We start from the raw sequence: 15,277 nt of genomic DNA, 5'->3' as shown, positions 1-15,277 counted from the left end.
TACCGTGGAGTCTCTGTTCAGACATCATCTCTCCAGGAGTCCTTCGCTGACAGCTTCATTATAAAAACAAACAAACAAACAAACAAACAAACGAAAGCATTCCTTTCACTCCAGGAATTTTCCAGCTCATTCCTCTGCTTTATTTATTTTAAATTAATTATCTCTATTTTGTATATATATATATATATATATATATATATATATATATATATTTTTTTTTTTATTGACTGCCTCTGTCATTAGATCATAAGCAGGTCTTTTTCTCCAAAGCAGAACATGCCACATCACAGGCACACGGTGAACACCACTAGCATTCAAATATAAAACTCTGACATGCCGTTTTATGCAATAATACCTACCAGGAATTTGGCTAAACACTGGGTAGAAAGAATAATAGGATATGTTTCTTGCATTAGAAGAGTGTGTACCCAAATGGTCATTGGTATAGTAATAGAAGAGCATACACAATGGTATGTGAATGCTAAGGCCAACTTCACAGATCAGGAAACATTTTTTTAAGAGAGAATGATAAAAAGCTGAATCTAATTTTAAACTGGTAAATATGGGATTTCAAAAGGCAATAAACATTTATATGTTCTTTTTTTTTTAAGACTTTATTTATTTATTTGAGAGAGAGGGAGAGCGAGAAGCAGACTCACTGTTGAGCAAACAGATGGATGTGGGGACTCAGTCCCTGGACCCTGAGATCATGACCTGAGCCAAGGCAGATGCTTAACTGACTGAGTTATCCAGGTGCTCCAAACATTTATATGTTCTATCAATATTAAAAATAGCATGCTTTATTCAAATTAGTTCATATCACGTTTTCAAGACCAAAATAAATTTGTCTGGCAGCCCGCGTGGCTCAGCGGTTTAGCACTGCCTTCCGCCCAGTGTGTGATCCTAGAGAGCCGTGATTGAGTCCCACGTCCGGCTACCTGCATGGAGCCTGCTTCTCCCTCTGTCTGCCTCTCTTTCTCTCTGTGTCTCTCATGAATAAATAAATAAAATCTTAAACACACACACACACACACACACACACACAAAATAAATTTCTCACTTATTTTTTGTTTGAAATAAAAAGTTTGTCGAGTTAACAAATATGTCTTAGAGCTGTCTTCTGTTTTTTTTAAGATTTTATTTATTTATTTATGTAAGACACAGAAAGGCAGATATATTTTTTAAGATTTTATTTATTTATTTATGTAAGACACAGTGAGGCAGACATAGGCAGATAGGCAGAGGGAGAAGCAGACTCCTGGGAGGAGCCCAATGCAGGAGTAGACCCCCAGCCCCGGGATCATGCCCCAAGCTGAAGGCAGACGCTCAACTGCTGAGCCACCCAGGCGTCCCTTGGAGCTGTCTTCTAATTGGAGTCACCTAACATCTTCATGAACTTCCAATACAGAAACCAGAAAGTCTTTGGACTTCTCCCTCTCCTTCAGCTCTGACATGCAAGTTATCTTTAAATTATATCCATTGCATCTTTTATGTTCGCCAAATGTATTTCCTCCCTTTCCGTTCTCATTGCCAGTGCTTTCACTTTAGCTCTCATAATTCCTTTCTAGATAATTATAACAACATCCTAATTGCTTTCCCCGAATATAGCTTTCATTCCCTTCAAACAACTACAGGATAACATCAGCGTTGCTCTTTAAACAAAATGTATCATGTCACAATTCTCTCTCACTTAAACCTTTTATCACTCTTCCTATCACTAGAATGAACATAGAGCCCAGTCTGTCCAAATGTAGTTAGTCCAGGGGTTACTCCTGCTGTCCAGCTGTCATTACTTGTAGTGCCCTCTTTTGCTCTTATAAGTGCCTGGTTTGAATAATAAATTATACGGTTACTCTTTTCATTGCTTTTAGTATTTGATTTGAATTAGTATTTCATTATACACACAAAGACTTCATTCATGTTATGCCCTGCTATGAAGAGAGGCAAGATTGATCCCACACCCTAATTTCCCTGCTATAAAATCGGAGTGTATCAAAATCATGGATTATGTCTTAATCATGTTTGTACCTCTAATTTTCAACACCATGTCTGGCATTGAATAGGCACTTAATGGTGATTTTTAAATTTTGAATAGTTGCATTTAAAGTTTTTGTTACTAATGATATTCTGTGTGTACCGTGTTTGGATTATTAGGCACAGACATATAGATTTTGATATTCTTTTTAACATGTTCGTTTATTCCTTCAACAAACTGTTATTGACCACCTAACATTTACTAGTTGAACAATGTCCTGGCCATATTTGCAACCAGAGAAACTGAAAACAATAAATGTGACCAAGTAAACGTATGAGTGTTATAAGGTGCTGGAATTAAATTCCATGTACTGTGAGGTCACAAAAGAGGGCACTATTAAGTTTCAGGGGGTTCTAGGAAAAGAAGAGTTTTATGAAAGAAATGACTCTTGAGCTGAATCCTGGAGGATGAACAGTTGTTTCTTTGACAGACAATTTGAGGGAGGCTATTTTAGGCCTGGGCACAAAGATGTGAAGTAGCTGTGCAAATTCAGGGAGGTGCTACTATTTAGCAGAACTGTTATAAGACCTAAGAGGAGCCATGGATGAGGCTAGACAGGTAGACAGAGACCGAAGCATGGGGAGGATTATTGCCCAGTCCCTGTAAACAATGATGAGGCTCTAATGGATGTCAGATGAGGGAAGGGCATACAGAAAATCAGAAAGCTCAGCCTGATTGCAAATGCTGAAGGAGGGAGGTACTTGCCCTTGGGTAATAGAGGTTATTTCAGATATCCAGAAAAGAAAAGTGTGTGAATTTATTTAGTTTTCTTAAAGATTTTATTTATTTATTTGAGGGAAAGAGGGAGAGAGAGCAAGCATGAGGGAGAGGCAGAGGGAGAAGCAGATACCCCACTGAGCAAGGAACCCTACTTGGGGCTTGATCCCAGGACCCTGAGATCATACCTGAGTGGAAGGCAGACGCTTAGTTGACTGAGCCACCCAGGTGCCCCAGTGTGTTTCCACTCCACTATGGAAAATGGGAAATCAATGGGCAAAATATTAAGGAAGTAGTTTCGAAGGGCTTGTTGACTGGGCAGAAAGGGAGAAGAAAGATGTGACCAAAGGATAAATTACAGCTTTCTGTTTTGGCTAATTTAGTGTTTTTGGTGCTGCCATTTGCCAAAATGAGAATATCAGAATGAGGAGTTTTTGAGGAGTGATGAATAGAGAACAAGGATCTGCAAAGGAGATTATAAGAAATGAAGAAGTAGGAAAATAATCTGAAATGAACCATGTCTTAGAAATTTAGGATTGGAGGATTTTAAACTATGGAGGATTATCAGCAGTAAAAAAGGCTGCAGACCAGCCTGGAACCATAAGGACTGAAAAGAATAAGAAATATATTCAGATATAGATATCTGAATTTAATAATGCCTTTGGCAAAATCATGACATAATGTGTGAAATTTTATTCAATTTCACCCACATGTATTCAGTTCTCCTGGAGTTTCAGGTTCTAGATGAGGATTCATGAATATTGACATGAATAAGACCAAGCTCTGCCTCCAGGACTCATGGTCCACAGGACAAGTCAAACGGGTAAGCCACTTTATTGGCCAACCTCACCTTGTCTAAATATAAACGTGGAGCTTTTTTTTTTTCTTTATTGCCTGTAGCCATATAATGTTCACTTCCTCTTTCCCATCCCTTAATAGAATCTGGGTAGAAATAATATTTTTCCAACAAATTTCAGTTATTCAGTTATTCCATCCAGATGTTAAAACTTCAGTAGCAAAATCAATTCAAAACTTCCTCTTCCTCCACAGTATGCCAGACCTGAGGTAAGAAGACGGTGTATTCAGAAATACTCACATTTCAGGTCTTGTAAGAATTTACTGACAGCCACAGATGGTGATAATATTGAATTTAACTATGGTACCAACAGTTTAGTTTTTCTAAATGCTTTTTTTTTTAAAAGATTTTATTTATTTATTCATAGAGACAGAGAGAGACAGAGGCAGAGACACAGGCAGAGGGAGAAGCAGGCTCCATGCAGGGAGCCTGTGGGACTCGGTCCAGGGTCTCCAGGATCACACCCTGGGTTGCAGGCGGCGCCAAACCGCTGCGCCACCGGGGCTGCCCTCTAAATGCTTTTTTTATTGAAGAAGAGAAAATGAGCGGGCAGAGGGCTGGTCAAAGGGAAAAGGAAAGAGAGAATCTCAAGCAGGGTCCATGCTCAGCATAGAGTCTGACTCGGGGCTCAATCTCATGACCCTGAGATCATGACCTGAGCCCAAATCAAGAATTAGATGCTTAACTGACTGAGTCACTCAGGTGCCCCAATGGTTTAGCTATTCTAAACATGGACAGTTTTATGTTACCTAAAGCATCATATAACTTTGCTATGGTGTGTAAATTTTTAAGGCTGGTTGATAGACTGGACGGCAGTGCTCAGAGTCCTAAAAGCATAATATACTAGAGGATCAATGTCAACTGGATATGGGGCTTGGGAAAAAAAAAATTAAAAGGTGTTTGAAGGTAGGGAAGGAGCTACTTCTGGAACCTGAGTGATGGCACCATCATGACAGTCTTGAGCGAGTAGTAGTCTTATGGGGAGTCATTATTTAGGGGAGAAAAATCCTACTTTAACCATTTGAAATATCATTCTTCTTTCTTGTGAACATTCCATATTTACTGAGAAAGTTGCTGAAAGTGGCCATTTGTCATTTTGATCACTTAAAATCCAGCATTATGAATTCAGTACTTTACCACCAGTTCCTCTGAATTCAGCATACTTGCTGGGTAGAAACTGTCTGGCACTTTGTCCGGTGGGAATTCCTTACATTTTAAGTAAACACTAAGTGTTATTGCATGTCAAATCTTGTCTTGCCATTTTGAGATTTTTAACACCTGCTAACTCTGGAAGTTAAAATGTTAAATCAGATGAAAAACATTGCAATAAATTAAAAATAATTGAAGTCTCAAAGCATTAAAGACCTAGTTTAAGAGTTTTAAAAGTTCATATGCTTTGCCAATAAACAAGAAAGATTAACGTGTTGTTTTAAAGAGCAACAACAAAGAATGTGTGAGACAATTGAATTATTCAAGCAATGAATTTAATTCTATTAAATTACTGAAATGAGTTCAAAGAAACATATGATATACATATTAATATATTTGTTTTTGAAAGGGGAGTGAGTAAAAAATTTCTCAACAATTGAAAAAAATAAAATGTTTCTTCAGACACCAATGAGAATTTAATTTGGTGTTCTTAATTAAAATAATGTATTCCAATTTAGACTGCCAATTAAAAAATCAAATGGATCTACTGGAGATTGGCCACTTTAGGAACTAATATAGGTGATGAAAATTATGACTGTTATTATGAATTCTTAATGATTACTAAGTTGACTGTAAATACATATATATACATATGTACATAGATATACATGTATGTAATGAATGCTATATGCTACATGAATTTAAAAAAACATAACTGCAGTAATAGGAAAGAAACTCAAACTTTTCACAGATTTTAAGTGAGACATTTGTGAAATGAGCAAAGAGGAGAAGCTAGAGGTGGAGAAGGAGCTGGAGATTGAGGAAAGGGAGGAAGGGGAGAAGGGATGTTGAAAGTATACCTTGGATAAACCGTGTGATAAATTGGTACATTCTGAAATGTTATGTAGTAAAGAAGTGACATTTGTTGGCAGCTAGAGGTTTGACTCTTCTTTCTTTCTTTCTTTCTTTCTTTCTTTCTTTCTTTCTTTCTTTCTTTCTTCTTTCTTTTCTTTCTTTCTTTCTTTCTTTCTTTCTTTCTTTCTTTCTTTCTCTCTCTCTCTCTTTCTTTCTTTCTTTCTTTCTTTCTTCTTCTTTCTTTCTTCTTTCTCTTGTAAAGATTTATTTATCTTAGAGAGAGAGAGAGAGAGAGTGCAGGGGGAAGGGGCAGAAGGAGAGGGAGAGTATCTTAAGCACATCCCATGCTGAGCACAGAGTTGGTGTGGGCCTTAATCCCAGGACCCTGAGATCATGGCCTGACCTGAAACTGAGAGTTCAACCCTTAACCCACTGTGCCACCCAGGCACCCCTTGACTTGTTCTTTCATGTAGAGACTGTATTGAGTACCAACTAGGCTAGGGTTACATTAACAGAAAAAGCACAAGGATTGAAGGCAAGAGATCTGGTTGAAAGCTGGACCAGCACTTAAAGCTCTCTAAGGACTCTCTTTCTTCATGCTCCAAGTAAAAAGGAGAAAGTGACTACTGATTCATATCTCAGTTATGTGAGGATTAAATGCTATATGAAGTCAAGAGCATATTACCTGTTGTGGGTTAGTGTTCAGGAAATATTAACCCTTTTTTTTCCACTATAGGAGGTAGTGGGTTCTTAATCTTTGTACATTTTCTTGTTTGTTTTACATACGGGTAAGGAAGGCAAGACATTATTTGAGTTATTTGTAAATTTGTGACTTAGAGAAAACATGTATTCAGTCAAATCATCCACTGAGTGTGCCATATTAGAGAGTGAGAGTGTTAGTTTGTGGAATTTGGTGCGACACTTTAGTAAAACAGAATTTGGTACATCTGTAAGTTTAAGCAGGATTTACACTGTAGAATATTAAAAGAACTAAATATTTTTTGCTCATATCTTTCTAATTCAAATATTTAAATTAGTTACTGAGGTATAGACTAAAGTTTACTTTTTTTGGCCTTATTGAAAGAACTATATAAATAACTGGAAAAAAATAGCAGAAATATTATTGTACATTTGATTAATTAATGTTTATTAATTATTTTAGGTATCAAATGAAACTCATAGTCTGAAAACTTTCTTTTTGGTTTTTGTTTACTGAATCTGTATTTTATGTTTTTAAGATAAATTTTTTGTAAACTATTCTATAATTTTACTTTTATTAGTTCAGAATAGTCTTAACCTTCTTTTATCCAAATCATTGAGTATATCATAAAGTTTTAGTTAGGAAGACAGGAGCAATAGTAGATTTTTCAACAGAGATAATGCTGTAAGAGTGGGCTACATTGTATCAAAGGACTGAAAAAGGACATAATGTGATAACACATAGATTAATAAGCACATGAAACAGGTGTCACCGGTACAACTAGGCCATTGAAGGGCAAAGTTCAGGTTATCAGAATCTAAAATCACAAAGCAAGATTCCTGTCAAGTTGGCATTTACACTACTGAGGAGAGGGTGTCACCAGGCTCCTGCCGGCATCTCAGGAGCTCAGAGCAGCAATCAGACTCCTGAGGAAAGCAGACCCAAGAGGAAGGGGTACTGCCTGGATGGCTGGAGCTGATAACTCAGAAACCCAGGGGAAGGATACCACGTGGTTCACTCAGACACCTGAGGAGGGAGTGCTGCCCTCCTGGTCCTGGCAACCCAGAAGGCAGCAACAAGGCTGTTACTGGAAATATAGAAAGCAGCTAGAGGAGGGAACAAATTGCTGCTGGCATGAAGGGAGATGGTTGGAGTCCAGGGATACCAACAATAACAACCAGCAAATAAGGATCAAATCCTTTCTCCCCTGTCTTCCACCATGTCTCTAGAGTCCTCAATTGATAGAATCTAACAGCAGGCAAAGGAACATGGTTTGTGGCTCCTAGCCTCAGCACCAGTGAGGAAAGAAAGGAAAAACTCACCTGGACTGAAGAGCAGTAGCTTTCTAACTAGCACAGTGATGTTCCCATAGGTTTAGCAAAATCTTGCTCATCATCAGTTTTGTTCAGCAATTTCACTTACTCACATATTGATGTGTGTTTATTTTGTGATAATCCACCAGTAAGGAATTGAGTATTTGGTGTTCATAAAAAGCAAATTAATGTCTGAGTACAATTTTTAGTTCAATGTTAAATGTCTCGATTTAAATACAATCAGAGAACTGTTGAGTTATCATCATCTGTTCAATTGATTACCCAAATAGGAGAATCTAGTTACAAAACTGGCAGGAATTCTGGTAAATTATCACTTTTTAAATCAACACTTTATTTTTTTAAAAGATTTTATTTATTTATTCATGAGAGACACACAGAGAGAGGCAGAGACACAGGCAGAGGGAGAAGCAGGCTCCACGCAGGGAGCCTGATGCAGGACTCGATCCCAGGTCTCCAGGATCATGCCCTGGGCTGAAGGTGGCAACAAACCGCGGAGGCACCAGAGCTGCCATTAATCAACACTTTAAATATTCATTAATAAGATATATTTTCTAACTTAGTACTTTAAAAATTGAAAAATAGTTTATTATTGTTATCATCATCATCATCATCATCATCACCATATCCACTGCACAAATACCCTGCTGCGGTCTTTATTCATATAACAATATCCTATATCCTGAATCTGCTCAGTGTTGAAGCCAAGCTTCTCTGTTTAATGTGTCTGGTGGAAGAAACTGTGACAGTGATTTGCTAGGCACATATGTATTTGTTTTTAGTGTAAAAAGGAGACTAGCCCTTCATATTGCCAAAATTCTTCCTGTTTGTGTGATTACCTCTATTCTTGATGCTTCTTTTCAATACCTCTGGGCCTGCCTCTATTTAAAAGTTGCACTGGAATTACAATTTAATCATAGAGTATACAACAGTACACAAACACATTCTACTGAAATTGAAAGGATAGGAAATTTAAAGACTATAGTATAAAACTAACATAGTGACCAAGTAGTCTAATGTTTCCCAAAGGATCCATGAATCTATAGCGCACTGGATGGCACCTTTCAAGTCTTCATTTTCTTTGCAGAGTCTCCAATAGTTCTGTCTTTAAAAGCGTTTCTGCCAAGATTGATAACCTCAGAACTGAGTCTGGGAAGCAAACAATCCAACATCCAGGTAAAAAGAATGGAGAAAGATGAATACATTTTTCAAATTTGTTCTTTTTCATTCTGATAAGTTTCTTCACCTTACAAAAATAAATAATTCTACAGTCTAGATCAATTTGCTTCATTCAGAGGAGATTAAGAATAATAAAATCAGTGAAATGGAAACTATGGGTAAGAAAGGGAACAGATTAGAATGCCTGAAATCAACCTTATTCTAGTAAAAAAACCAAATAGTCGAACTAGAATAGTACAATCATATTTTTGAATAACATTTTAAATCAAAATCAAAATAACATTTGAATCTTTTCATATACACAGTGGGCATTTAAGAAGCTTTTGGAACAAATTGCCAGGTTCTAAAGAGAAATACCATCAAAGTCAAAGCAAGACCCTAGTCCTCACAGAGGTCCCTTGGGTAAGTAGCCAGTTTCCTACAATTGGAAACAGTGAAACCAAAGGAGAAGTAGAGTGAGTAAAGGAGTACTTGAGAGGGGCACCTGGGTGGCTTAGATGGCTAAGCCTCTGCCTTGGCTCAGGTTATGATCTCAGGGTTCTGAGATTGAGCCCCGAATCTGGGTCCTTGCTCAGCGGGGAGTCCATTTCTCCCTCTGCCTCTCCCCACCTGCCTGTGCTCTCTCTCATTCTCTATGTCAAATAAATAAGACTAAAAAAAATGTGCAATTTCTACAGAATTGTGTGGGCAGATTATAATGGAAGGCCTACAGGGTAGAAAGTTTAAAAATGAATAATGGATTCTTTTGATCTTCTAGCAGGTAAAATCAGAAAGGTAAAATCAGAAAACACATTCTTTATAACCTGATTATAATTCAGTTCTTCAAATTCTCAGTTTTAAACTTTACTATACAAATGATATTTTAAGTGAATCTCTCAATCCCACTCTTTTTAAAGAATGACAGCCGAAATGATAATAACCAAATGGCATTGGTGAAGCTGGTTTTAAAGCCTTAGATTAAAAAAAAAAATCAAAGCCTTCGATGTATTTTTAGTTGAGCATATTTATTTCAAAATATTCATGGTGCCAGCTTTTGTTCTCTGTCTCCTGATTTTGTTCTCTACTTTCTGAAGCCTGCAGAGTACAAAACAAACACTTGGAAAGAAAAGGATTGGATGGTACTCATTCTATATATTTTCTTTGCTGGCATATTTGCTTATGAGAGAGTGAGCAAAGGGATTAGTATATATGGCAAAAATATGGCCTCTACATTAGCCATTGCTGTATGCTGGTTGATTAATCTTGGGCCAGACCCATGGCTTCTACAAACTTCAGATTCCCCGTATGAAGCACTAGGCTGGTCATGTAGCTACACTGTTTTTATTTCAAAATATAACTATGACTCTGATGTATATTATCTTTCTAGGACTACCATAACAAAGTGCCACAGATGGGGTGGCTTGAACAACACAAGTTTATTTCTTATTATCCTGGCACTGGAAGTCTAATTTGTCAACAGGGTTGGTCTATATGGTCTCTCTCCTTGGCTTGTGGATGGGCATCTTCCTCCAGTGTTTTCGCATTGCCTCCTCTGTCTTTATGTGTGTCCTAATCTCCTCTTTATCAGTCATATTAAAGTAGGCTCACCCCATGACTTCATTTACATTTACTTACCTCTTTAAAGATGCTATTTACAAATATAGTCATATTCTGAGGTGCTGGAGGTTAGGACTTCAAACATCTGAATTTGAAAAGGACACAATTCAACCCATGGCACTTGAGATGTTAACTCCATTAGCTATTAGTGCTTTGATAAATGAATTTCTACTACTTAAATCAAGACCAATATTTTAGAAGAAAAAAAAAACCTAAAAAACAAAACAAAACAAAGACCAAGATTTCAGAAAGGGCAGGTCATGAGAAATAAAAGGAGAAGACTAAAAGACAGAAAAGATAAAGTGAAGGGGAAAGGAAAATCCTGGCTAAATGAGAGGCTCCCTAATTACGTGAAGCTTCTGAACTCTACTGAGTATTCAGAGAAATGTTTGTATGTCTCTTCACCTTCATTAAAAGTCTCAACATGTCAATCAGAATATACAATTCCCATATGAGAAATTTCCTCAAATTGCTTTCTCTAAATCCATAGCAAAAATTAATTTGCATATTTGGCAAGTGTGCAAAAGCTCAATACCATTCCAACACTGACAGAAAAATTCAAAAAGATTTTAGATGAGAATTATATTATTATTGGCTCTAATTAGCACTCTAAAAGGTATAACATTCTTTCCATGCAACTAAACTCTATTCAGAAAGGTGGTAAATTAAGTTTTTTTCTTTGAGAAAAGAAAAATGTGTAAGAAATCGTGAGAAGTAGAGCTCTAGTGATCATGAGCATATGAATCATCTCGATCAAATAATTAAAGCTTTAATGGAGAAAAATATCATGCAAAAATAATTCCTTGGATGTTATTAGCTAAGGATTATAAGCAGAAGTTAAGATAACACACACAAAAAAAAAATAAAAGAAAAAAAGAAGAGAACACAAGTTCTGCAAAGTTCTCTTGCTTGGATAGGAATTAAAGAGCACGTTCCTTTCTGTGATAGGGACAAATGACTCGGTGATGTTTCTCCTTAGATAGCAGTCTCTGAGAGTCATCCTTTCCACAATGGATTTGGGCACCTGCCCTGTTTCATTACTTCTCCCCTTCTCTGTGATTGTGCTCGGTCATTTTTAGGCCATTATAACACAGAATACTTGTGAGCCTCTTCTCATCTTCAGATAAATTTCTATGTACCACTGTGGGATGTATTGTCAACTTTGTAATAAAGGTTGGGGAAACTCATCACTTGCAATATTCTCAGTTTGAAAATTCCTGAAGAAAGCTAGTGTATTTTAAATATGCTAAACAAAAATATGCTAACTTATGCTAAACAACTCTTAATTACATACATAGGTGTGATTTTTAACTAAATATTATATATATATAAACTATATATTATATATATTGAAAGCTCTTCAGCTATTTGAATTGATGAATCTCAAGATGTGGCTGGTGATACTGATGCACTCTGAAAGATTTTTTTGGAGATTATTCTAACAGAGTTGGCTTTAATGATAGGATGGGAAGAGAATTGTTTTAGAAGAATGTTTAAGTTTTTCAAATATTTTCAGCTCTGAGGTAACATTTGGCATTTCTAAAGTGTTTCAAATTTTCACACTTCTTAGATTTCTAATTTAAAATCCAGTGGTATATACTGTATATATATATTTTTAATAATAAATTTGTTTTTAATTGGTGTTCAATTTGCCAACATACAGAATAACACCCAGTGCTCATCCTGTCAAGTGCCCCCCTCATATTGCTTCATGTCCTCATGCCAATCATTTCTTAAGGAGTTTTAATTTTCTTTTTTTATTTATTTTTTATTTTTTGAGAGAGTGAGAGAGTACACAATTAGGAGGAAGGGGAAGAAGGAGAGAGAGAGAGGGTTTTCTTTCTTTTTTTTTTTTTTAAGATTTTATTCATTTAGGGGCAGTCCGGCTGTCTCAGTGGTTTAGCGCCGCCTTCAATATTTTATGCATTTATTCATGAGACACACAGAGAGAGAGAGAGAGAGAGAGAGAGAGAGAAAGGCAGAGACACAGGCAGAGGGAGGAGCAGGCTCCACACAGGGAGCCTGACTTGGGACTCGATCCCGGGTCTCCAGGATCACGCCCTGGGTTGAAGGCGGCGCTAAACCACTGAGCCAGCCGGCCTGCCCCTAAATGAATAAAATCTTAAAATAAAAAAAAAATAAAAAAAAGAAAAGAAAAGAAAGGAAAAAAAAGAGAAAGATTTATTTATTAGAGAGAGAGACAGAGCATGAGCAGGGGGAAAGGCAGAGGGAACTGGACAAATATATATGCTGAGTGTGGAGCAGAAGGGAGGGCGACTCAATTGTCTGGTTCCAGGGAGGCTTGATCCCAGGACCCTGAGATCATGACCTGAGCCAAAGGCAGACATTTAACTGAGCCATCCAGGTGCCCCGGGAGTTTTAATTTTATAGACAATAAAATTGAACGGTTTTAAGCAAGTTACTCTGAGAAATTTGTAATAAATCTAAGATATATTTGGGCAAATTCTCCTTTGCTTCTAGGTAGACTCTTTTTGGTGTGTGACATTTGTTTTGGTGTTTTTCTGCCTAACCGGAAAGTGTTTACAGCCTCGCTTCCTTTTCATCCAATTAGTAGCTCTTCCGTCTCCAGAACTAAATCTATCCTTTACTTCAACAAGCATTATTTATTTCATCATAGGTGGCATTTGTCTTAGGAGAAGGGCAATAAAACGATTATCCGCTTCCTTCCCCCAAAGTATGCTTTATTATAAGCTAAGTAGAATTAGCTATTTCACACACCATCATAGTAATAATTTACATACATTAGTTTAATCCATTTTCACATGTTTATCAGGTAAATATAGTTAACCTTTCTCTCTTAAAGAGCAGAAGGCAAATGGAGAAAAAGGTCAACAGCAAATTTTCAAGCTGCATTGTGTGCCACTTAAGAAGAAAGAATATTAGGTCGCCTGGATGGCTCAGCAGTTAAGCATCTGCCTTCAGCTCAGGGTGTGATCCTGAAGTCTCAGGATGGAGTCCCACATTGGGCTCCCTGCATGGAGCCTGCTACTCGCTCTGCCTATGTCTCTGCCTCTCTCTCTATGTCTCTCGTGAATAAATAAATAAAATCTTAAAAAAAAAAAAGAAGAAGAATATGGAGACAACAGACTTCATCATTTACTAGTTATGTCACATATCACATAAGAAGTGGACCTAGAGAGATACCTACTCAGAAACTTAACTTGGAAAATTGCATTGCTAAAAACTTTTTATGGAAAATGTAGGAGTATTCTTACAATTGTATAAAACACCATAAATACCTTTCTTTGAGTATATGACAATATTTTCTTAAGTATGAATCTTTAGAAGTGAAATTGCTCAAATGTCTAGATATCAAATGCTTTTGGTACATATTTTTATGTGATCTTTTTAAAAAAGGTAATTCTTAATAGGAGAGTCCAGGTTATCTCATGTTTCTGGACACACTGATATTTTGTTTTTCCCTTTTCTTATATGCATATATTTCTAAGAAGCATGTACTATTTATGCAACAAAAAAAGATGAAGGTGAATTATATTTATATGTCTTTTCAGTCAGTCCTGGCATGGAAGTCCACTTTGATTTTTAACATGTGTGAAAGTGTTATTTTAACCATTCAAATGTTTCCTACAGTGTGAGATCATAATCCAAGATGATTAAGGAGATTGAATTCTCATTTAATTGATTGTTGTTATAGACAGAGAGAGATAAACTAAGCCATTAGGCATGAGTTGCCTTTACATTTGAAAATACTTGGCAAAAGATTTCACTAGTATTCTTTACTGCACATAATATCTTCATTATGTGTATATATGTGTGTATTATATTCCTTTGTGTATATTTTAATGATCTTGTAGGTCATTAAAGCTACTTTCTTACTTCCTTACTTTGAAAACCAGCTGCATACATTTCAGTAACATCAGTGAGATTTTTTTTATGTGAATTATGTTTTCCTTTTGGTGATTCTGTTACATGAGGATGTTTGAATGTTACTTTTTTTTTGTTATATATGAATTTGAATACACATAATGTGAAACTTCTAGTTAGATTTCCTGTAGGAATTAAAGATTTAATATATTTAAACATATTTATTTCTGCACTTTAAATTTTGATTATGTAAAATAAAAAATATATTTTAAAAAAGATTTTATTTATTCATGAGAGACACACAGAGAGAGGCAGAGACACAGGCAGGAGAGAGAAGCAGGCTCCATGCAGGGAGCCTGATGCGGGACTCGATCCCAGAACTTGATGCCGGGACTCCAGGATCATGTCGTGGGCCAAAGGCAGGTGCTCAACTGCTGAGACATCCAGGCATCCCCCAAATACACAACTTTATATTTTAACCATTCTCAAATATTTAACATCCACTGCTATAAAAAAAAAAAAAAAATCTTTCTGGGATCCCTGGGTGGCGCAGCGGTTTAGCGCCTGCCTTTGGCCCAGGGCGCGATCCTGGAGACCTGGAATCGAATCTCATGTCTGGCTCCCGGTGCATGGAGCCTGCTTCTCCCTCTGCCTATGTCTCTGCCTCTCTTTCTCTCTCTCTGTGTGTGACTATCATAAGTAAATAAAAATTAAAAAAAAAATCTTTCTTTGTGACTACCTGATTACTTGGAGTTTCTTCCTATTTTGATCTAAGAACAAAACCAAAAAACAGCTTTTAGGGAAGCTGGGGTGGCTCAGTGGTTTAGGCCTGCTTTCAGTCCAGGGCATGATCCTGGGTTTCAGGATCAAGTCCCACATCAAGCTTCCTGCATGGAGTCTGCTTCTACCTCTGCTTATGTCTCTGTCTCTGTCTCTGTCTCTCTCTGCCTCTCATGAATAAATAAGTAAAACCTTAAAAAAAAAAAACACAGCTTTTAGTCTAATTTTTAATG

The 15,277-nt window shown here is 36.8% G+C and overlaps 1 protein-coding gene across 1 annotated transcript in view; it reads left to right on the top strand.

The window, feature by feature from the left end:
• Positions 1–2,463: 2,463 nt before the first annotated feature.
• SNCA (synuclein alpha) overlaps positions 2,464–15,277 on the top strand; it is a 171,772-nt gene continuing 158,958 nt past the window's right edge. Inside the window, exons 1-4 of the transcript XR_012023382.1 lie at positions 2,464–2,593; positions 3,473–3,575; positions 8,731–8,819; positions 9,128–9,224. The gene's annotated coding sequence lies outside the window, so the exon portion shown is untranslated. The remainder of the gene's footprint in view (positions 2,594–3,472; positions 3,576–8,730; positions 8,820–9,127; positions 9,225–15,277) is intronic.

The sequence above is a fragment of the Canis lupus genome, chromosome 33, assembly GCF_048164855.1.
Source record: "Canis lupus baileyi chromosome 33, mCanLup2.hap1, whole genome shotgun sequence".
Taxonomy (NCBI): Eukaryota; Metazoa; Chordata; class Mammalia; order Carnivora; family Canidae; genus Canis; species Canis lupus.
Note: the sequence above shows the minus strand (reverse complement) of the source record. Positions and strands in the feature narration are given on the sequence as shown.